Below are 24,643 nucleotides of genomic sequence, written 5' to 3'. Positions count from 1 at the left end.
TTGAGAATGAAAGACTGTGTATAGCGCAAATGAACCATACCAGCTGAGGTCATCCTTGATGAGTCAGCCACAAGCCCACCTAGGAGTTACTCACACACAGTGAGTGAGCCTAGCCAAGAGTGGAAGATCCCCTCAGCTGAGGCAGCCCACGTTGTTGATCTACAAAATCATAAGATACATAAATGATAATTGTGTTGAGAGTCATTTCATAGTGCTTTGTTGTATAACAAAAGCTAACAGATTCATGGAAGGCGTGTGCCCTTCATCCAGGCCTAGACCCAACCTCAGTGAGCTAAGGAAATGTGTTTTTGTCACCACTACTGTCTTCTCTCAAGTGAACTGGCAGGAGGAACAAAGAAATGGGTAATAGGCCTAGGTCAGGAAGAAAGTGGATGGTTCATCTTCTGCTATCCTGAAACACCAGGTCTTATAAACACAACCTGAGTCTACCTGTACCAGAAGAGTCCAGTTCTCCTTTCATTTGGGTTTTCAAGCTCTGAAGTTTATCACTGTTTTCTGTCAGTCTTCACCTGTGGTTGAACCAAAAGCCGATGAAGAAAAGCAAAGAGGAAATGTGAAGAAAATAAGAGCCTGCTTCCCAAGGAAAACAATGACAAATCTGTTTTCAAGAGAGACCATGTGAAACATGGACCAGACTGCTGGTTGTGTCAAAGTATGTGACAAAGTGTGATTCCAAGAAGGGGGAAAATATTCTCCCCACTTTGGAGGAAACTGAGACCAATAAGAAGTCAATGGCAAAACCTGGGAGCAGTGACAGAATGTGGGATTGATAATGATGTTCTGCAGAAGGGCAGGTCCCTCGGGGCCCAGCTGCAGTGGAATATCTACATTGAACATGGATGAAGTGCTTTTGTCACTGGTAAATGCCCCAAGAAGCTCTAAAGTTTTTATTGTGACTCTTTTCTACTTCAAGACCCTAAAGTTTCCAAAGCACCTGATGTTCTCCACAGTTGCTTTTTTTTTTTTTTTTTTTTTGTCAGCTACATTCTTCAATAAGATATAATCACCAGGGACCCCTGAGTCAGCCCAAACCCAACAGCAAGGGCAATGCCTGGCTAGACGGATCAGAAAGTGTCCAAAGGTCACCATTCACCTTACTTTAATGCTAAGATCTCTAAAGTAGGAGGAGTTTTATGTCTCATTACCATAAGATGGAATGTATGCCAAGACATGTTTGTGAACTGTAGCCGCAGGCACTTGTGCCCACCCCTACGAGGGATGACAAGGCCTTCCCTCTTGCATATCATTTCCCACTAAAACGAGGATACCCAGTGCCCCTTACTGCAGGAGTCACAACTGTAGAAATGATTCACATAGTCCTCTTATTTGCTGCAAATAAACTGGTTTGTGTGACAATTCCTTCTGGCATATTCTTGATTGCACTTGTCAGGAAACAGACCCCAAATTTGGGTTGAGTAACACTTTCTGAGAACACTACGGAATACCAAAGGCAACAGTTACAGAGGGTCATGAACTTGGGGTTGTGAGAGTGTAAACCCTACACAGAACAATTAGAATGCACAGGCTGGAAGAAAGCTCTGGCATAATTTGTGCTACCCGGGACCAGCACTGTGGCTTAGCAGGTAAAGCCACCTTCTGCAGTGCTGACATCCCAGATGGGCACCAGTTCAAATCCTGGCTGCTCCACTTTTGATTCAGCTCTCTGCTATGGCCTGGGAAAGCAGTAAAGAGGGCCCAAGTGCTTGGGCCACTGCACCCATGTGGGAGACCTGAAAGAAGCTCCTGGCTCCTGGCTTTTGGCTTTGGATCGGCACAGCTCCAGCTGTTGTGCCCATCTGGGGAGTGAACCAGTGGATGGAAGACTTCTCTCTCTCTCTCTCTGCCTCTCCTTCTCTCCCTGTGTAACTCTGACTTTCAAATAAATAAATAAATCTTTAAAACAAATTGTGTTACCTTAAATATTGTGAGATGTTAAGTTTGGGTAATGCATCACAAAATAATTTAAATTAAGAGTAAAGTCTGTAAAATAGACTATGATGAGGCTCCTGACTTTCAAGATCAACAACTCGGCAACAGTGAAAAAAAACAGTGATTTCTTGCCCCTGGAGGAAACATGAACTGTGTCTCCATTTCCTTTCAGTCACTTCAACCTCTCCTCGCCCCCTGTCAGTCTGAGGAATAACACCAGTCAGTAACATAAGCTGGTGTCCCCCACAGTGCTGGGTTTCCTTCCCTTTCTAATTGGGCTACTGGCTCCACAGAAATGCTCTCTCTCACAGGAAAGCAATGGTTGTGCAGTCCAAGACTGCTGCCTCTTTTCACATTGCGTGACTTGACACTCAACAGCAAGAAAGCCACCCTCACGGATGCCTAACAAATGCTCTCAACCTGAAACAGACACGCATGTTTTCATTGGCCTCTGCAATCAGGCTGTCAGGTTGGAAGAGAGGGGATGGGGGGAGAAGAGAAAGCTGCCAGAGTGTAATCCTTGGCATACTCTTGTCAAGAGAATTGTAACTGCTTTGTTTGTTTACTAACAAAGATGTCAAAGTCAGTCCCAGGCCTGGGGTTTTACATATTGATAGTATCAAGGAAAAAAGGAGTAGAAAAATAACCATTTTTCTTTTCTTTTCTCTGCCTAACAGAATGTCAACAAAGAGCTCAGGGCTCACTGGGAAGATGAAGGCATTGCTGCTATGGCCTGAGGAGGTTTCCCCCTTGCAAACTAATCACACCTAAGAGCTGCCCTGAGCCTGCCAGGTTTGACATGCGGTACAAAGTGCTCTTTGAGTGCCGCAAATATTGACAATTGAAAGGATTGGCAGTTCCTCTGCTTTTATAATACGTAATAACAATGTTTCTTAACATTCTTCAACACTGGACTCCAAAGTGATACACTTCCGTTGGCCAGTAATGAGATACAGAAGCACAAATAGGACAGCTCAATGTGTGCAGGAAGATTATTACTTCTGCCCACCAAAAAGAATACCGGCATTTAAACATCATCTCAGCCATTCCACTGGGTCCTTCAGTGTCCTCTGTTTGCAAAAGCAGAGAGGGTTCCTCTGTGGGTTTAGCATTCAGCTGATCTCCCCCTTCTAATTCTCCGAGTTCAGGGAGGAAAAAATTAAAATGAAGAGTGCCTGCCCGGGACGATTCCACATTTCCACAGATGGGTTACCATTCTCACTACTGTAAGCAAGTCTCCCTAGAGGACCATATTTAATAATCCAGAAGCAGTCAAGTCCTCAGTCAGCAGCTGCAATGATGCCTAAGGATTTTCAGACACCAAGATGTTCTGATCAGTAGCTTTTTTCTGTTTGCTTTGCCTTTTTCTAAACGTCTGTGTAGAGCTGTATGAGCTTTGTGAGCTAAAGAAGACAACACTCAGCTTTCTATTAGACACCTCTGATGCAGATGAACTCGTGGAAACCACATTTGCCCACATACAGTAAAGGAATTCCCAGACGCCTTGAAATGACTTGGCAGTTGGGAGTGTAAAAGTGAACTGTGATTTCACTTTCTCTGGTGAGGAAATAACCCCTCCAGTGCCTCACTGACCTTTCCAAGGTGACGGGGATGTGTGCTTATCAGGGTGAGCTGGAAAAACCCCCGCAGGTGTAATGGACTGGGGGCAGCAGGTTCACAGAAGGATTTCAAAAGCTGGACGAAGGGAGACGACCTCCAGAGACTGCTGCAGCTACCCAGCCACAGGCTTGGAAAGGGCCAAGGAAACACCCAGAGTGGAGAGGAATCTAAATAAGGAAAAGGAGAGGAATCTAAGGAAGGAAAAGGTCAAAGACTCAAATTTCCTGGCTATGGAAGGGTGCCCTGAGGGAGAATTAGTGTCCCTATCCCAAAGCGCCATAATAACAATAGCAACATGCTTTTGTATGGATAATTAGCATTTCTCTATCTTTAAGGGTGACTAGATCACTTTTAGTACACTTAGGTATATTTTTATTGGTCTGCAACATAAATCTACTTCCTGGGCACACACAGCTTCAAACCATGCCCCCTCATTCACCTTCCCACTGGCTAAGAAGAAATGTTGACTGACCACACTGCCTTTGTTTTAGTCCTGGATGGGAAAAAATTACATCTTCCCTTTAGGATCCTTTTTTGGTGTGCTTCTCTAGAAACAGTCAGAATTGGCTCATAGGATTTCCATGGTCATGTGGCTAAAACAGCATATTTTTGTTATTTTTAAGCAATAAAATACTAGAAACATTAGAACTCTGTTTTCACCAAGCCAAAGCCAAAAAGCGTCTTGTGCTTTGCTCCTTAATTTGGCATGAGGCTCTGCTTGTTCTGATTTGATCTCTTGATAGTTGCTAATCTTCTGATAGAGGGGAAAAAATTAATTCTGTAAATGGCCCTCTGCTGATCAGGGGCTCTTAAATGCTAAGCTTTATTTGTCAGCAACTCCATCCTCAGCATTGAGTCCGTTTCTCCCTTTGCTCACACTGCAAATTCTATCTCTGCACCTGTGCCAGCTCCTGGCACACACCCACCCACCCACTCCTCACTCTCTATGATCAAGTTAAACTGTGTATCAAAATAAACCCGAAACACTGTAAAGCCTAATGGAAAATTTAATCCGTCTCTATTTTTGCGAGTACTGCCAGGAATTGTAAATTTTGTTTGTAACTGATGGATGCCATCCTGTGGAGAAACTTGGTAAGACTGAGCCATTGCTCACTTGCCTCTGGTCAGCTCTGTCTGATGCAGTGAGCAGTAGGTAGATGTGCATTTTACACTCCACCAACCCTAGGATTGAACTAGAATAAACCCCAGGATGCTCCCCACGAACAACTCCAACTCCCATTAGGGTAGCAGCCTAAATCATTTATTGAAAGGCTACTAGCAGACTCGGTGAGGGAATTTGGCTTGTTCCACAGATCCTGCTACATACATAAAACTTCACGTGTCTCCACGGTGTTCTCTTGAAAAGTCTGCATGACTATTTCTTCCCTTCAAAAGTGGAAAGAGAAAAACTGCGGTACTATATCTCGATGAGGTGAGAACTCAATTCTGCTTTATAACCGAGCTGGCCGCCCACCTCACCCAATGAATCAAGCCGATTAGCTGTCTGTAGGGAACCAGACCGGAGGAACCGTGCCCCTAAGATGGCGCCGACTCCCTGCTTCCGGGTTCTTCCTCATCTCAGGGAGTTCCCGCTCTTGCTCGCTCCTTCCCGCCTTAGATTTCCCGCTCTAGCTCGCTCCTTCCCGCCTTGCCACGAGATTGTCCTATCCCCGCGCTTCTAGCCTATCACCTGATTTGTGACGTGTATTGTGCATATAAACCCTTGCTACGCGGGTGTAAGGGAAGTTCCTGCCCAGAAGAGATCGAAGCTGGATCTCCTGCTTGCCGAGCAATAAAGGAACCCCGTGCAAAGTGTTCGGTCTCTGTCTCTTGCTGGACGAGGACGGCGCCGAGCAGCTGGTGGCCCGTACGGGGAGCTTCCTCTACGTTGCCTGGTAAGTAGAAGGTAAGCGAGGTCAGTCTTACCGTCTGGGCCCCGCGAGTGAGGTATATCTCGTGGTTGGAGGGTGGACGCACCCTAAGATAGCGGACGTGTTTCCCCGCTTTAAACTGAAAGAATAGCAGACTTGTTCCCCCGCTTTAAACTGAAAATAAGATAGCGGACGTGTCTTCCCGCTTTAAACTGAAAATGGGAAATTCATCTAGCCATTCAATGTTGCTTAATCCGTTAAAAGCATTATTGCGTAGCAAAGGGATTAAGGTTTCTAAGACCACACTTGTCAGGTTCCTTGGAAGTGTTGATTTCTTTGCGCCGTGGCTCACCCACGAGGGCCAAATAACTCTTGAGTCTTGGGAGAAATTAGGAAAGGATCTCCGGCGCACAGTTAACGATCCCCAGGAACCCGATATCGACCCCGTTGTTCTCCCCTTATGGGAACTACTGCGGGCGTGCCTCCAAGAGGAGAGGTCGGTGGGAGCGGACCGCCCGACTCTTACGGCGGTTCGCGAGGCTCTCGAGGAAGTTCGTTCTCAGAGCTCGGACGGCGCCCGGGACCTCATACAATTTAAGGACACGGGATGCCAGACTTCCTCACTGGCCTCAGGCTCCGAATGTGGCTCCGCCTCCTCTGAGTCTGAGGGGGAAGGGGACGGCGATCCTAAATCCCCGCCTCCTACGTATGCGCAGCTGCGGCAAAAGTTAAAAGATGCCTGTTTACGCCCTCTAGTGCCTACGGCTCCTCCTATCGATGTCGTGCCCGCCCATCAGATTAAAGACGCAGCGCCTCCTACTGGCGGTCATGTAGGCGTGCCTCAGCCCCATCTAACACCCGTGCCGCCATGGCCATTAAACGTCCCAAATGTGCCACCTTTTTCAGGCAGACAGTTTCATCAACAAGCCTGGAAACAGTTGCGAACTGGCGCTCCCGCTGCCCCCGCTCAGGCTTACCCTGTTTTGGCTTTGGGCACGCGAGAGGCCCGGCACGAACCATTGGACATGACAGTATTAAAACAACTTAAGGCTGCGGTCCATGACTATGGACCCACAGCCCCATTCACATTGTCACTCCTTGAATCAGTCGGCCAGTCCATTTTAACACCTAGCGACTGGACCCAATTGGCTCGGGCCTGTTTAAGTCCAGGCGGCTTTCTTTTGCGGCAATCTATGAATACAGAGTGCTGTCATGACCAGGCAGATGAAAATGCTGAGGACGGCCACCCTACGTGGAATGCTGATATGCTTTTAGGGCGTGGACCTTATCAGGCTGACCAGACCCAATTCCCTAGACAAGTATACAGGCAAATTTCCAACTGTGCCCAACGTGCGTGGAGGCAGGCGTCCAATCCAAGTGACTCAGCTAGCCACCTCACCAAGATCGTTCAGGGCACGGCCGAACCCTTCGCTGATTTTGTCGCTCGCATACTTGAGGCTGCGTCGCGTATTTTCCCTTCCGAGGTTGACGTTCAGCCACTGGTCAAACAAATTATTTTTGAGCAGGCTAATAAAGAGTGCAAAAACATTCTTCGACAATATAGACATAAATCTCTGGACTCCTGGTTAAAATACTGCAGAGATACCGGTGGGCCACTTACTAATGCGGGCCTAGCTGCGATGCTGGCAAAAGTCAAAGAAAACAGTCCAAAATCTAAATCGACCCGACCCCCCATATCTTCAGGACTTTGCTTCCAATGTCATCAACCGGGTCACAGAAAACGCGATTGCCCCAATCTCAGCCATGGGTATTCCACGGCACAGCCTTCAGGCATAGAGCCTTGTCGCCGTTGCCGCAAGGGCCCTCATAGGGCAGAGGTATGCCGTTCTGCTTTCGATATCGATGGCAACCCACTTACAGGTAGCGCCCAGGGGCCAAAAAACGGCCAGAGGGGGCTCCCCAACCCAGCGAGGAGCCCCCAAAATCAAATCTACTCTCAGGTTCCACCTCCCGTGTCTGCGCTACACCCAGTGCACCCTCAGCCCGTGCCACTCACGGGTCCGCAGGCCTGGACCTCCGCGCCACCTCCCCTCTCCTCTTAACTCCGGAGATGGGGGTACAATTAGTGGAGAGCGACTGCTCCGGTCCTCTGCCCCCGGATTCGGTTGGATTAGTGTTGGGTCGGTCCTCCGCCGCCCTCCGAGGGCTAGCTGTGATCCCCGGGGTAGTTGACTCTGATTTCACTGGTAAAGTAAAGATCATGGTTCAGGCCCCTCAGGGACCTTTAGTAATCAATCCTGGAGACCGTATCGCACAAATGTTATTACTGCCCAGTCTTCACTCTTTAATCCCAGCTAAAAACCACGTTCGCGGCACTGGTAACTTTGGGTCCTCTGGCATTAATTTTACCGGCTTACATATGCTTTTAAATGAACGTCCCACTTTAGTGTTGCAGATTAATGGCAAGGACATTAAGGGACTTTTAGACACAGGAGCCGACAAATCCATTATAGCAACAAAGGACTGGCCTAGTACATGGCCTACAAATGTGGCGGAACAAACCTTGCAAGGACTTGGTTTTGCTCATTTCCCAAAAATCAGTGCAGCCTTGTTGTCATGGCAGGATAGCGAGGGTCATAGAGGACAGTTTTCTCCATTCATTTTACCTCTACCCATTTCCCTTTGGGGGAGAGACGTCCTGGCCGAAATGGATGTTGCTTTGGTCACCACTTCCCCTGCAGTACGATCTATGCTACAAAATATGGGTTACGTCCCAGGCAAGGGACTCGGTGTCCAGCTCCAGGGCCACCCTTCCCCCATTGAACCAAAACAAAGACCAAGTAAAGTTGGCCTGGGTTTTTCCTAGGGGTCACTGTTTCGCCTCCTAAACCAGTGGAGCCTTTACCCATCTCGTGGCTAACGGACGTACCCGTCTGGGTTCCACAGTGGCCCCTATCTCAGGAGAAACTGGAGGCAGTCAACACTCTGGTCTTGGAGCAGGTCAACGCTGGTCATTTGATCCCATCCACCTCTCCATGAAATACGCCTATTTTTGCCATCCGCAAAAAATTAGGTCAATGGAGACTCTTACATGATCTTAGGGCAGTCAACGCACAGATGCAGCCTATGGGCCCTGTGCAACGTGGTCTTCCTCTGCTTTCGGCACTTCCCAACCAATGGCCTGTTATTGTAATAGATCTTAAGGATTGTTTCTTTTCCATTCCATTGGACAAAAAGGATACCCCACGTTTTGCTTTTACTGTCCCCACCCAGAACCAGGAACAACCGGACAAGCGTTGGGAGTGGACAGTCTTGCCTCAGGGTATGACTAATAGCCCCACCATGTGTCAAGTCTATGTAGCCCAAGTACTAAAACCTCTTAGAGACCGATATTCCGACTGCAGGTGCCTACATTATATGGACGACCTACTGTGTGCAGCCCCCACAGCAGAGAGGCTCCTGGCCTTATACAGTACACTCCAACAAGTGCTGGAAGGGGCAGGGCTGCATATTGCACCTAATAAGGTGCAATTGTCGTCTGTAGTTTCTTATCTTGGGGCTATAGTCGCCCCTACTCAAATTAGACCTCAAAAAATTCAAATAAAAATCAATGCTATCTCCACTCTAAATGACTTACAAAAACTTTTAGGGGATATCAATTGGATTAGGCACTACCTTAACATTCCTAATGCTGCATTGCAGCCCCTCTTTAATATACTTAAAGGAGACCCGGATCTTGCTTCCCCCCGAACCTTCACCTCTGAGGCCAAACAAGCACTGTCAATTGTCAACGATGCCCTTAGTAAAGCTGCCCTAAAACGTTGGGACCCTGCGGGAGACCTTACTCTTTGGGTCCTCGACACCCTTAAACAGCCCACCGCGGTCCTATGGCAGGATGGGCCTCTCCTCTGGATCCATCCCTCAATGTCATCTACTAGATCTATTAGTTACTATCCCGTGGCAGTGGCGGAGATAACTCTCCTAGCCATTCAGAGGGCTATCCAACATTTTGGACGCGAACCATCCACCATTGTTGTCCCCTATTCCATGGAACAGGTACGTGTGCTAATCGCTTGTACTGATGCTTGGGCGGTTTTAGTCTGCTCCACTTCCGCAACTATTACAAACAGAACACCCTCTGATCCTTTGCTAACCTTTGTTCAGTCTCACCCAGTTATTTTTCCAAAGTCCACATCCCAAAAGCCCTTACAGGGAGCCCCAGTAGTGTATACCGACGGTTCTAAAACAGGAGTCGGTGCGTATGTTGTTTCAGGATCTGTGCCAAAAACATTCCAATTCGCTACTAACTCCCCCCAGGTAACTGAACTTCTTATAGTTAACCAAGTCTTCTCTGATTTCCCCGGACCTGTCAATATTGTGTCTGATTCACGCTATGTGGTTAATTCTGTGTCTATCCTTGAGGCCGCAGGACTAGTCAATTCTTCATCCTCCGTAGCGACAGTTTTCCTCACCCTGCAAAAATCTATTTGGAATCGGTCTGCTCCTTTCTTTATTACTCATATTAGAGCTCATTCTTCCTTACCTGGACCCATGACCACAGGCAATGCTATAGCTGATCAAGCCACACGCCCCATTTGGATACTCCAATTTTCTTCCCCAGAAGAGCAGGCTATCCAGTTTCATTCAGAGTTCCATGTAAACGCAAAAACCCTTGCCGCCAAATTCGGTCTTTCTCGTGCTGCCGCTCGCGATATTGTTCGCCATTGTGCCGCATGCCCTACTTTAACCCCTGTGCCTTCGGTGGGGGTTAATCCCCGAGGATTACTACCAGGACATATCTGGCAGATGGATGTCACCCACATATCCGAGTTTGGGACCTTAAAGTATGTTCATGTGTCAGTTGACACCTGTTCCCAAGTAATTTTTGCTTCTCTGGAGACGGGTGAGCGTACCACCCATGTCATTAATCACTGCCTTGCTGCATGGGCAGCCTGGGGCAAACCAAAAACTTTAAAAACAGATAATGGTCCTGCATACACAAGTAAATCATTCCAAGATTTCTGCACCCGTATGCAGGTACAACATAAAACTGGAATCCCTTATAACCCTCAGGGACAGGCCATAATTGAAAGGGCTCATCGAACCCTCAAGGCTTTTCTCTTAAAACAAAAGGAGGGAATTGCCACGGGCAAAACCCCTCGAATGCGCCTCTCCCTTGCACTGTTTACTATAAACTTTTTGAATTTGACAGATCATTCTATGTCCCCCGCTGAGAGACACATGTTAAAGGAGCCATCTTCACGAGGCTATGTCCGTTGGAAAGATGTCCTCACGGGAAAGTGGTACGGCCCGGATCCGGTATTATGCTGGAACCGAGGCGCGGTCTGTGTCTTCCCACAGGAATCTGGAAGAGAACCTCTCTGGATACCGGAAAGATTGGTCAGAAAAACAGCCCCGCCGCCACAAGATACACCTCTATCACCTACGGACGACATCTCCCCCGAGATAACCGAGATTACCACGCTCTCACAGGACGACAAATTGCAACAAAACAACGAGACGTGAGATGCACCCCTTCCGCTTCTTCATACTGGCAGCGGCTTTGCTCCCTGGCTCTTATGCGGGCTTTAACTCCAACCCCACTGCTTTACTGCAGAACGTAGGCAACCCTTGCGACTGCAAGGGGGGGACCAGCAACACCGTACTGCAGCGTACTCACATCGCCACAGCTGATTGTGGGGACAAAACTGCATATCTGCCCCTCCAGGGGATCCCCGGCCTACCACGCGGCTACATATGTGTGCCCAAACCCCGCGTTTCTGATCCCCATAGCAAAAACCACTCCTGTCCTTGCTTGACCTTTCAAGAATCCATGCACAGCTCTTGCGATTCCTCATACTTCCAATGCACTTCTGGCGGTCAGTCGTACTATGCCACCCAGTTACAAAGTACTCGCAGGTCCTCTAGTCCTGACCATTTGCCACAGGTAGTCCATTCATCCCCCTACCTCTCAGCCCCCTGTGTTGGTACGCCTGGACAGTGGGCGTGCTGGCGCACTACGGCACCCGTGCATATCTCTGATGGCGGAGGCCCACAGGACCAGCTCCGCCACCAACAGCTAACAAAGCGATTAAAACCCTCGTCCCCCCATCCCTACTCACGCCTCACATATGGACAATGCCTCCATCAGGCACACACCTTCCTCGAGTTGTCTTGTTCCCCCTCTCATTCATTGGGCTGTATCACCCATCCCTGACGGGGAGCGAAAACTGGGTATGCGAGACCAAAGGTACTGCAGCAGGAGTCCACCCGGGGGTTCCGGGGGTCCTGGGAGAGCATATGCATATGCATGCAGGTTCAATTCCCAGCCTGCCCCAGCAAAAGGGAATAAAAACTGATCCCTAACGGAGACATCAGGGGTTGTGGCCAGGCCCTTGAAGTTCCGTAACTAACGGATCACAAGCACGCTGGGTATGCACCTCTACTCTCTGCCTAGTAAATATTCTCCCGGCCCTCATGAGCCAGGGCCGTCGGGGATGTGATTTGTGCAAAAACAAAAGGAGGGAGATGTAGGGAACCAGACCGGAGGAACCGTGCCCCTAAGATGGCGCCGACTCCCTGCTTCCGGGTTCTTCCTCATCTCAGGGAGTTCCCGCTCTTGCTCGCTCCTTCCCGCCTTAGATTTCCCGCTCTAGCTCGCTCCTTCCCGCCTTGCCACGAGATTGTCCTATCCCCGCGCTTCTAGCCTATCACCTGATTTGTGACGTGTATTGTGCATATAAACCCTTGCTACGCGGGTGTAAGGGAAGTTCCTGCCCAGAAGAGATCGAAGCTGGATCTCCTGCTTGCCGAGCAATAAAGGAACCCCGTGCAAAGTGTTCGGTCTCTGTCTCTTGCTGGACGAGGACGGCGCCGAGCAGCTGTCGAGTAGGAACTGCGGAGAGCCCACCCCGGTGCGGTCACCTTTACACCTAACAGCACAGGAAAATTACAATTTCAAAAAAAAAATAATAAAAGGCATTTAGTCACTTACTTTAAGATAGCAAATCCAGTCATTGTCATCAGTGTAGCCTAACACAATTTCCTGCCCTCTCAGCCTTGCCGGGCTGTTTTCTCCTCACTGTCTTTGCACAGGGGAAGGTGAGTGATAAGAGCAGCAGTCTCACCACGGGCACTGGCCGAGCAGCTCCTAAAAGCACTTGAGTCTGTTATTTTAGAGACACTACCAGAGGAAAGTGACAGGCTGAGAGTGGCCCTTTCAAGTAGCCGTATGTGTATATATGAGAGAGAGAGAGAGAGAGAGAGAGGCAAAACAGACAGGAAGAGACAAATACACACCGCACACAAATACACACAGCTCTCACCTGTTGGCTCGCTCCCCATATGGCTGCAATAGCAACAGTTAGGCCAGCTGAAGTCAGGAGTCTGGAATTCAATCCAAATCTCCCACCTGGGTGACAGGAACCCAGTTTCTTGAGTCATTACCAGGGTCTCTCTCTCATCGTCTGCATTAGCAGGAAGCTGGAATCCAAAGCAGAAGCAGAACACAAACGCTGTGTTTGTGCCTAAATGCTGTGATATGACACATGAGCATCGTAATCACTAGGCCAAATGCCTGCCCTCAAGTAATCATATTTGTCAATGGCACTACCCTGAGTAAGTAAACTGTAAATCATTCCTGGATCATGGGTTTATCCTATCCCTGTGCACTTATATATCTTTTGGGTGATACCTTACCATATTTGGTAAGAACTTTGAGTGCTTTTCCTCATTTCTCTTATTAGATTATGGACTCCTCAAAGCAGGAAAAATCTTACATAATGTTGCATCATTCAAAAAACAAAACAAATAAGTAGTGCCTTTATTATCTTAGCAACTTACTTTAAGAAAAAGTAAGTTTAAAAGATGGAGTCAAAAAAAGCAACTAAATGAAATACAGTTCCCCTTGCTTAGAGAGTATTCCCTTTAAATTATCTAATTGTGTCATAGAAAAAAATAAAATTATGCCAATTTTCAAATATTTATTTCCTCTACTAACAAAGAAAAAACCAAAACCTTAACTAGGAAACAGTGTGATAACTGTAAATCCACATTTCAGCTACCACACATCAGACAGAGAAAATAAAAACAGCGAGGGGGTGGGTGTTGTGCAGCAGCAGGTTAACCCAGTGCTTGCGATGCCCACGTCCCTTATCAGAGCACAGGTTCAAATCTTCACTTCTCCACTTCAAATCCAGCTCCCTGATAATGTGCCTGAGAAGCAATACATGATGATGACTCAAGTTAGCTGTCCCAGCCACCATGTGGGAGACCCAGATGGAGTTCCTGGTAAGATTCTTCTCTCTCTCTCTCTCTCTCTCTCTCTCTCTCTCTCTCTCTCCTCTCCCCCGCTCCCCCTCTCTCCCCCCTCTCCCCCTCCCCTCCCCCTCTCCCTCTCCCTCTCCCTCTCCCTCTCCCTCTCTCTCCCTTTCAAGTAAATAAACAAATCCTGAGAAAGGAGGAGAGGAGAAGAAAGGAGAAGAGGGGAGGGGAGAGGAATGAATAGGAGAGGAAGAAGGAGAGAGGAGGAGGGAAGGAGAAGAGAGAAGAGGGAAAAGAAGGTAAGGAAAGGCACTAGCTGGTCCATCAGTGTCTTTACTACCTTCTATGGATAGAACAAGGTTTTTCAAGCTCTGGACTATTAACACATTTTTTACTAGATAATTCTGTGCTTTGTGGGGATGGATGTGTATATCATATTTAGTGATGTCCTTGGTGCTACCTATTAGATGCTAATAACATTTCTTCTCAAATTGTAACAAACAAAAATAGCTACTTCCAGACACAGCAAGTCTTCCACAGGGGCCAGCTCTGTGGAGCAGTGGGTTAATCTGCCTTCTTAAGTACTGGCATCCCATATGGGAATGAGTTCGAATCCTGACTGCTCCACTTCCAATCCAGCTCTCTGCTAATGTACCTGGGAAAGCAGTAGAAGATGGCTCAAGTCGGTCCCCTGCACTCATGGGGGAGACCCTGAAGAAACTCCTGGCTTCGGCCTGGCACAGCTCCGGCCATTGTGCCATTTGAGGAGTGAACCAGCTGATGGAAGATTGATCTCTTTCTCTCTCTGTCTCCTTCTCTCTATCTGTAACTCTGTTTTTCAAATAAAAATCTAAAAAGTCTTCTATAGAGAAAAATTAGCTTGTGTGAGAACCTTTGATTTGGAATTAATTTGTATTTAGGATTGGATGCCAAAAAAGAGATAAAATATACAACAGATTTTGGGAGAGGGGGAGGGGATCAAATCAAGAATGTAAGGCAGAGGACAAGTACATTGGGTTCTCAGTATCACAACCTCTCAAACCTATTAAACTGTTCCTGAGATCTGGGACAACTCTATAGCACAGGCCTGTGCCTCACTGGGGAATTTGGATTGATAGGGCTGAGGCAGGTGGCAATCATCAGACAGAGTCAGGGACTCGAGATCTGAGAGAGGTCTTTGCACTTCAAAATTTTGAGGATTTCTCGATATTAAGAAATTAAAAAATTATATATAAGGATTGTCGAAAACGTTAAAATTATGTGACCAATAATAAAACAATTAATCCAGACCTCCTTTCAAAAGTGGGCAGACTGTTGATTGCAAACATGGGAATTCCTCCACTAAACCTGGCTCCAGACAACTCCAGGACAGGCTAATGGAAGGACCCAGTTCATCCTCTCTGTCCCCTCCTGGTCCACTCTTCTTAGGGTGTATGCAGCGCACACATTTACTCTTTCAAATCTAACGAGAGAAGGAATTCAAGAAATCCTAAAAAAGACTCCTGGAACTTAAGTTGAGCTGCAGAAGTCACATCCATGCCTGCACCAGTGATTGTAGCAACAAGCATGAAACATGGCTGGTTCAAGACAACCAGGGCCATTCCTGAACTGAAAGTAGAATGAATACATAAGAGAGAGAAAAATCAAAGAGAAAATCTGGGTGATGCTTGTAAAGGAGAAGGAAGGAAATCAGTTCTAGAAATGCCTCTATTACTACCCTCTACTGTGGTTCGAGTTTTAATATTTATATTAAAAACTACAAACTTGTAGCAAAAATTACATTGCAACATATTTTGCTATTTGCAAGGTAATTGTAGGCTTTATAATTTACATGAAATGTCAATTTAATGAATGAATAAAGGAGTTGATATTTAGTTTAAAATACCAATTAATTCATAGCATGCTACATTGATGTGATTGAGGAACAAAAGTTTGAAAGGTAAGGTAATTTATCTTTTAATTCTTTATTTTTTGTATGTAATCTCATGCTACTCCCTCACTTTGTGATTAAGGTAAGTCTGAATTGGAGACCCTTTCTGAACAGAAGCCTCTGGCAAGATGACCCTGCTGGCAGCCCCCAACTTCAACACCCCTATGACCATGGGCAAAGGCCTCACTCCATTTGGCCCTTTAATTTTATGAGTAAGCTTTCAAAGATGGTCACAATGTTATAAATAGGGTTCATGTTCAAAGAATCAAATGAAATATAAATATTGCTGCCTAGAAAGTGTTCAGAAAAGCAAACTGCCTGTTAGTAGGAACTACTTAACAATTTCCCTGAAGGTGAGTACACACTGCAGTAAGGAGCTTTAGAGATTGGGGAAAGGCTAATGTTAAGCTGAGCTCTCAGGAGGATTGTTGAAGCAGTTTATTTTAAATATGCTAAAATGTTAGGATATTATCTTTCTAATAAGATGAGATCAAAGAGGAGTCCACAAACAGAAGTAAGAATATAGATGCTGCTTCAGAGTTCAAAAGTTCAATAGCCTGTGCCTTCCAGCTTCCTGCTGACTCCACTAGGGTTGTCAGAATGTTCAGGATTTTGGTAAGACCGTGGAGAGAAGCCAATAAGGATTTCTTTGATATTTCCAAGCTTAAAGGAATCCACTAGCTTCCATGTGCACTATATTCCAAGAGTTCAGATTAGGAGTTATTTATTTAGAACTCAGTTGTATTTCTCCCTGGAGACATCCAGATAGTGAAAGGGGCTCAATGAAAGTTCTGTATGGAGCATACTGTGAAACTTAAATGTCATGTTATACTATTCCCATGGGAAAATGCATTCAAAATCTCAACTTACACGACCGGGATATGTATGTACTATTAGAGAGGAATCCTTCAGTTTCAAGTCCCTGGGCCGGGAGCCCGAGCGCCAAAAGAGAAGAAAGATAACCTATGGAACAACAGAACAGCTAAAGGGGAAGAGCTCTGGAACCCGAGCACTCCATCTGGAAGTAGAAAACTCCCTTCTCTCCTCACACTCCACCCTATGCCGCCATACCTGAACGCTTCTCAAACTGGGCTTTGAGACATTTCCTTTCCTAATGTACATTTTGTTATACAAGGGCACTTCAAAAAGTTCATGGAAGCATGGAATTAAAAGATATGTTTATTTTGGTGCAAAAGGAAACATTTTTGAAATCCATGCACAGATTTTCATAGTCTAGATTTTCCAAGAACTTTTTGAAGACCCCTCATATAAAACCTAACACATCTTCTCTTAATTTCTTTTGCTATAAACTAAGTATACCATCATTTTTAGTTTTTATAAAGGGTTATATTTTAGGCAAAACTAGAATGCACCTATTAGTTTTTCTGGCTTTCCTGTTCTTAATTTAGCTTGAAGGGCCAGCACTGTGGCATAGCAAATAAAGCTGCTGCCTGCAATGTGGGTATCCCATAGGGGCATTGATTCAAGACCTGACTGCTCCACTTCTAATTCAGCTCCCTGCTAATGCACCTGAGAAAGCAACACAAGATGTCTGAAGTGCTAGAGCCCTTGCCACTCATGTGGGAGACCCAGAAGACGCTCCTGGCTCCTGGCTTTGGCCAGGCCCAGTCCCAGCCTTTGTGGCCATTTGAGTAGTAAACCAGAAGATGGAAGATCTCTCCCTCTCTCTTGGTAATTCTGTCTTGCAAATAAATAAATAAATCTTCAATGTTTAAGCTAATAACCAGCTGTGAGAAGCACCTTAGTAATCTAAAAGAGATGAAATGAGTATTCCAAAGCTGCCAAACCTCTAAGATGTTTAAATTACATGAGATTGTAGATTAATAATGGGTTACTTATTCCTATTATTGGTCTTAAATGATTACAATCCATTAGCTATTATATAATTCATATCCAGGATGGAAGTTTAAAATGCGTTTTTTGATACACACGCAAATAGATACACTCAAGCAAGTCCAGAACTGGTTATGCTGGATCCTGAGAATTTGCCAGTGGGATCAGAAGATATGGGAAAATGAGACAAAAAATGACCTGCTATTAGAGACAAAAAAGCTGATGACAAGGACAGTCAAGCGCATGAGAGAAGAGGAGAGAGGGAAGGGCAGAGGGGAAGTGACTAAGAAAACCAATTGTTTTACTGAAAGAAAGAAAATGTGACTAAAGCAAAAGGTCATGATTCCTTTCTTTCCTTTTCTAAAATTAGACAAGTATTTGGCAAGCAAGGGATGGATTTCAGAATTGTCATGACAGTGAGAACAAAGTAGGTGATCTAACTTGGCTCATATCCCTTGCAGTAGGGACCAGTGAGCCTGCATTGGATGGAGGAACATTAAGAACCTTGCTCATGTCATCAACTAGCTTTGGGTAGCACTTTGGCCATTCTCAAAAACTGAAGTTTAATGTCTTAGGGGCAGTAGTATTCGGATACCAATCACTGAATTACTCTCATAGTTGCTTCATAATACACATTAATATTGTATTAGTATCGAAGACATTCTTGGGAATACTGAAGAAAGAACAAAACCTAGGAATGATAGTTCCTGAAACTAAACTCCTGGGAAAGTCCTGTAAGAGAGGGCACGGCTGCAAATAGCACTCATCTAGCAAAGTTAAATGATCTCTTACGGACTTATGTCAAGTCTGAAAAATTGCTGGGGCGGTGGGGGAGATTCCTTCACTGTGAAACAAACAAGTATATCCTGAAGTTTTTGTAACGCAGACAGCTTTATATATACATATCAAGCTTAATTATATATATATAATTATATATATATATATATAAACATCTTATCCAAGCTGGTTTTCCACGTCAATGAAGAAAGAGGTTAGAGTGACATGAACATGAAGACTTTACGCGTCTATTATATTATTAGCTAGAAACCACCAGGTGGCACTGTGTTCAGCTTTACCCTGCTTACTTTCATTAGACAGTAATGCACTTATGGTTGGAGCTTGGGGAAAAGCAAGGTAGCACTTTGGTGTAGTATCTTATAGGAAGTAATTAAACTTGCCAGTAAAGCTTGCTCTGTTGCTGACTTTGTGACTAAGATCATTTATTTTCTGCTACCTACAGTGTAGGAATCCAACATCCACAGCACTCTGTGTTTAACCAGAGAAAGAAAGAACTACGTGAGCAGCTGGGAGGGAATGTTTTGTGCTTTTTGGAAGGCTGCACTGTGGGATGTTAGTCACAAATGCAACCGTGATATGGGTGGCTTGTAGTTTATGTACATAGTGCTAGGTGTTTCACATTGTATTCTTCACAGACGGTAGTATTTCATTGATCCTGGCCGGCGCCGTGGCAACAGGCTAATCCTCCGCCTTGCGGCGCCAGCACACCGGGTTCTAGTCCCAGTCGGGGCACCGATTCTGTCCCGGTTGCCCCTCTTCCAGGCCAGCTCTCTGCTGTGGCCAGGGAGTGCAGTGGAGGATGGCCCAAGTGCTTGGGCTCTGCACCCCATGGGAGACCAGGAGAAGCACCTGGCTCCTGCCATCGGATCAGCGCGGTGCACCGGCTGCAGCGCGCTACCGCGGCGGCCATTGGAGGGTGAACCAACGGCAAAAGGAAGACCTTTCTCTCTGTCTCTCTCTCACTGTCCACTCTGCCTGTCAAAAATAAAAAATAAATAAATAAATAAATAAAAATAAAAAAAATAAAAAAGTATTTCATTGATCCTGAAAATATAACTGTGAAATAAGCAAATAGAGATGTAGCAATCAGGTTATAGAGAACTTTTTACCAAGCAACAATTTTATAAAAACTCAAATACTAATAAAAACATAAATTCAGATACATATCTCTAACATTTAATTACCTAGATTATGGGGTGTAGGGCCTCTCAATGGAATTAAAAATCTGTGCAGTGTTACAGATTGTGGAGAATCACACAATATTTCAACATAGCAGCTGAAGACCTGACTAAATAATGAATTAGCTTTGTGATCTTGAATAGTTTATATATCCTCGGGGCCTAAATAACCTCACCATAACATTAAGATGGTTGAAATAGAACTTCATCATGTCTTCAGCGTAGTAAAGTGTTTGGAAGCACAGAATTTGCAATCAGAAAGACTGCAAGTTGAGTTCCTGCTCTGTCATTTGTGTAAGCTTGAAAACATTTTTAACTTTTTGAGCTTTGTTGTGGATAATAATAGTAAAAAAACCTGTTTCTTTCACTTGTTTAAGAAAATGTCATGTGATAATAAATTGTTTAGTATAGTGCCAAGACCACAATAAGCATTCAATAAATATTAACTATTATTTCTAACAAATATTTTTCTAAGCTTATGTTTCCATATTATTCTTTACTTACTGAGCTGACCATACTCCAAATTCTATAACCCATTCAGAATCTCCCAGCTCATTATGTGGTGCTACTTAGTTTCTAATAAATTTAGTAAGTAAAACCTTACCTTTTTAATTCTTATCATCCTGCTTTGTAGAGGGGTGAGTATGTCTGGCCAGAAAGTTAAGGCAAATATCCAAAAATGCAAGAGTGACTTAATCAAAGTCACAGCTGGTATGAATGTCAGAGTTTTATCTACTGTGCCAAAAGTTTTTGGCTTGCAGTAATGTCCTTGGTCTAGGCTGTATCTTGCCAATCCAAGTTATATTTCAAAGGTTGATTTAGATCTGGCTGCATAAAACATAGATCGCTACTCCAATCTTTATGACATTTCCAACACAGGGTCAAAATTAAACCATCTTAAAAGTCATGGCTATAAACAAAGCAGTGGTACACTGAAAAATTAAAATGGGGACCTTGTTCTTAAATTGGAATCAGAGCTACCGTACTCTTCTCTCACTACTTGTTCTGTAGGTTGAGCGGAAAAATTGGACTCTTCTCCCTCCACAGGCATATCACTGTCTTTAGAGTTTAGCAAAATATCACAACATTCACTAATACTGGCTGACTAACTGTGATTGAGTACGCAAGATGTTAATTATTTTGCCTAAAATTGCACATTGAATACCTCAATACCTCCTAAAGTATTTTAAGAGAAGTTGAGAAAAGTTAAGAAAGGTGCTCAACATTTCTCTGCTATAAGCTGAGAACTACTAAAAAACTGGTATGAGAGGAGGGTATTTGGCCTAGCAGTTAAAACACCACTCCATGCTGGAGTGCATAGGTTGGAGCTGTTCCAGCCCTGGCTGTTGCAAGTATTTGGAGGAGTGAACCAGCAGAGGGAAGTTCATTCCGTTAGTCTCTCCCTCTTTCTCTCATTTCAAATAAAATCTGTCTCTCTCTGCTTTTCAAATAAAATGAAAATAAATAAACAAAACATTTTAAAAATTAAAAAGAAAATCAGTATGCTTAACCATATGAAACCATAGTCATACTCTTCAATCAATGAAAAAATAAAATCTTCACTGGGAGCCCTTTGGAAAATAATCACAGAGAACATGGTAAAATAATATATCAAATGTTATGGGATGTGATTACAGCTGTACACAGAGAACCACAATAAAATGTACCCAGACTAAAATTAATAGATTTAAATAGTTTCACCATAAGCAAACAAAGAATAAAAATAAATGAAGCAGGTATTCAACTAAGTAATTCATGAAATCAATCTGAGGAATCAGAATGTAATATCATTAATATGTAGATCAAGTAGAAAAGTTAGAAGTATGCAAAAAACATAAAATAAATCCCAGGGCAATGTCTTCATGGAAAAGTAAAAGTTAAAAATATAAGTTATACTAACTCAGGATAGGTTAACTGTTAGTAGAATGAAATGAAATTTTCAGTCATTTAACTCAGTAAAGTCTTCTGTGTTGCTTATATTACAATCTAATGAAATGGTGATAGCGTCAGGAACCCTCAGCTTCAAAAATATGACGCCTTCTGTTCTGTGATGCTGCTACCACATTAAACGCACAAAACCCAAGGATGCCCTGAAAGAGGAAGGTAGTAATTGTTCATGGGTGACTTTTATGGACTACACATAGAAGCTATAAATAACACTTCTACCCTCTTCCATTCATAAGAATCCAGTCACACAGCCTTAACTATCTCAAGTTGGCTGGGAAACTCAGTCCATCAATATGCCCACATGAAGAAGAAATGGGTTTGGCTAACATATACCCTTATCTCGCCCATAATCTCTATTAGGGAGGAAAAGTCCACTTTACTTCTCACCCCATACAGAAAATACTCATACAGTCTCCAAGGAAAAATGAAAATCCTAACTGTCAACAGTTGAAAGTTCAAGATCTCCTAATGATGTAATTTTAAAATTCCTTATGTTTCTTCACATGGTCTGCCGACCAACAAACCACAAAGAGAAATTACCTGCCTTCCTCTAACACTGATTCCATAATTGAGGCTCAGGGATAGTAGAGTACAATAAAATTCTTATTCAAAACAGGAGGAGAACGAAAAACATAAGGCAGTTACTGGTACACAGCAGTTCTGAAATCCCATGAGACAGATACTACAAACCCAATTCACTTGCTTGGAAACAGCCCAGTCTGCTGTTTGTTATTCTCTTGGAGCCTGGCCTTCCTGGTTGGGAGAAGTTCTTCCATGCATGATTCTCTACAGCATTTAAAAAGGAACTGTAAATTATGCCCTCTCTGGAGATGGGGACTCTTTAGAAATTCATTCGCTACTCATTAAAGGCTGAAGTTCCAGTAGTTGTTTTTGGGTTTAGTCAGTTCTAGTTCTGACATTACATTTCGTAGGCTTCTCAATCATTTGTTTCCAATTAGTGTGATATTTAGCAAAGAAACACAAGTCTTTTTAGGAACATTTTTCCCAAATATGATGTCTTCATTTGTAGTTTTGCTAACAGACATCTCTAACCTTCCTGGTTGCTTCCTTAAGGAATCAAGCTTAAATAGGAAGCTTATTTTTAAAATATTAAATGTATTATTAAAACTACTATAAACATTTAATGTACCAGTATTTTAGAGTTATTATTTTTAAACAAGTGTCTTTCACAAGTTTGCTGAGTCGTATTTGGCAAGACATTATTTCCAATTACTTCAGAATTAGAAACAGTCAACTTTTCCAGCTCTTCAAGGATCTTTTTTCTTGACTCCTATTCATTTTGCCTACAAATTGGTCAGTTCCTTCATGAGGCCACACTTGTATATGCCAGTCCTAATCAATATTAGCCAATATACACCAACAAGTTTATTCTTTCAGTTTACTTCCCCAGGCTTGTTGGCTGACCAAGCCTACAGTCTGCCTCCCAGTATGGCAGGTTACACTTGATCACATGCCTGGCCGGTGTACCATACGAACTGCCTTATATCAAGTCTCCAACATCTATACCCTCCATTTTGCCCCTCAAGTTCTATGCCACTACTGTGAAGTTTAGTTTTTTGTTTTTTGGTTTTTTTTGATATAGCCACAACCCACTTCTGAATAAATTAAATAATCTGCTTTAAAAAACTAAAAATCTCAGAAGCTTAACATATTATGCTTAAATGCAGATTGACAATAGAGTTTCTACTGCTTTCAGTCATTCAGGGACACAAAGAACCTTACTTTAGTTCAACTCTCTTCAATATGTGCTTTCACTGTCAGTATTGCATCATTTAGCCAGGGGTGACAGAGAGCAGAATATAGAGGTGAGAGAGAGAACCCAGATAGTCCAAATCTCCTCTTAATTGCCTTGACCTGAAACTGGCACATTACTTTTGTTTAAACTCCAACCGATAGACTAGTGTCACTGTCTTACATCAGTGGGAAGACCTGGGAAGTACAGTTTAGTTTTGGCCCAAAGCAGAAGAAATTGATAATTAAGTTTCTGGACAAGAGGATTCAGATGGATGGAGCACATACATTTATTGTAGGTAAACTCACAGAGTTTACAGCATGGGCAGCAAAGAAAAGACAAAACAAGAGAACTACTCAGCTCAAAACAGGATAGGAATTATGACTGGAAAAGAGATGGGGAGCAAATATTTAAAACTATCATTTGGACTTAAAACAATTGGATTTAATGTCTTTGTATCTAGTGATAGAAACAAAAGGTGAAACTGCTGCCTCCCGAAAAATGGAAATTTGGAGGAAGAACTCAGGTTCCAGAACACATCATCGTTCAGCAGTGTTCCTTATTATCACTTTTCCATCATCACATCCTTACATCACTCTGTAAATCAAGATTCATTCTAAAATATGAAGAGTAGTTGAACCTATACACAGAGGTAAACCTGCTGAGTTTGGATAGACATAGAAACAGAAGCCTAAGCTCCCAATAGCCAAGCCTGAAAAACAAAATCAGAGCCAATGTAAGAGGAAAGAAGAGCTATGAAAGATAGAACAAGTATGAAACCTTCTCCAGTCCCTATGTTGGTGAATTTATTGATGCTGAAGCCCCAGCAGTAACTGAGATATGTGATGCAATGCTCAGAGGACAGTTTTCACTCAACTACAAGATAAAGATGAAGAGGCCTTGTGGTACCATTGTCTCGTGGGTTGTATCCTATAAATATTTCACTCAAATCAGGGCCTCAGGATTTTTGACACAAACAGTCAAAGACCATTAATGTCATATTTAAAAGGTGGTAATTTTTATGGGAGCTGGATGAGAATATACTAAATATAAAATAATTTTAATGCTTTGAATCCCTAGTTTGGCTCTCTGTAGAATGTATATTTTTCTCTCACCTGTACATTCAGGCTTTTGGCCATTAACATTTGTTCTACTAATTAGAAAATAATGTGCATCAAAAATAATAATTTGGAATAAATGAGTCTGTTTTATTTAGTGTTTTCTGAGTGATATTCCAATCTCTATATGATGTATCTTACAATAATCATGAAATCCATTCTGCATCAGTAAAAAAGTGATGTATTCTTCTGAAGCTTCAATCTGATCCATTTGCCATGGTTTAAGTACCTGTTAGTTAATGCTTTGCTGTTGCTGACCTCAGTGGATTTTTGGTAAAGTTTCACATAGCATTTATAGGTCACAAAAATGCCAACATTGTTCACCATGGTCATTTTGCAAACTACCTGACAGCAAAATGTTTTCCCTCAACTCATTTGTATGTGTGTCCCTTAATTAATGC

This window comes from Lepus europaeus, chromosome 2, assembly GCF_033115175.1.
Source record: "Lepus europaeus isolate LE1 chromosome 2, mLepTim1.pri, whole genome shotgun sequence".
Taxonomy (NCBI): Eukaryota; Metazoa; Chordata; class Mammalia; order Lagomorpha; family Leporidae; genus Lepus; species Lepus europaeus.
This window is presented reverse-complemented; position numbering follows the sequence as displayed.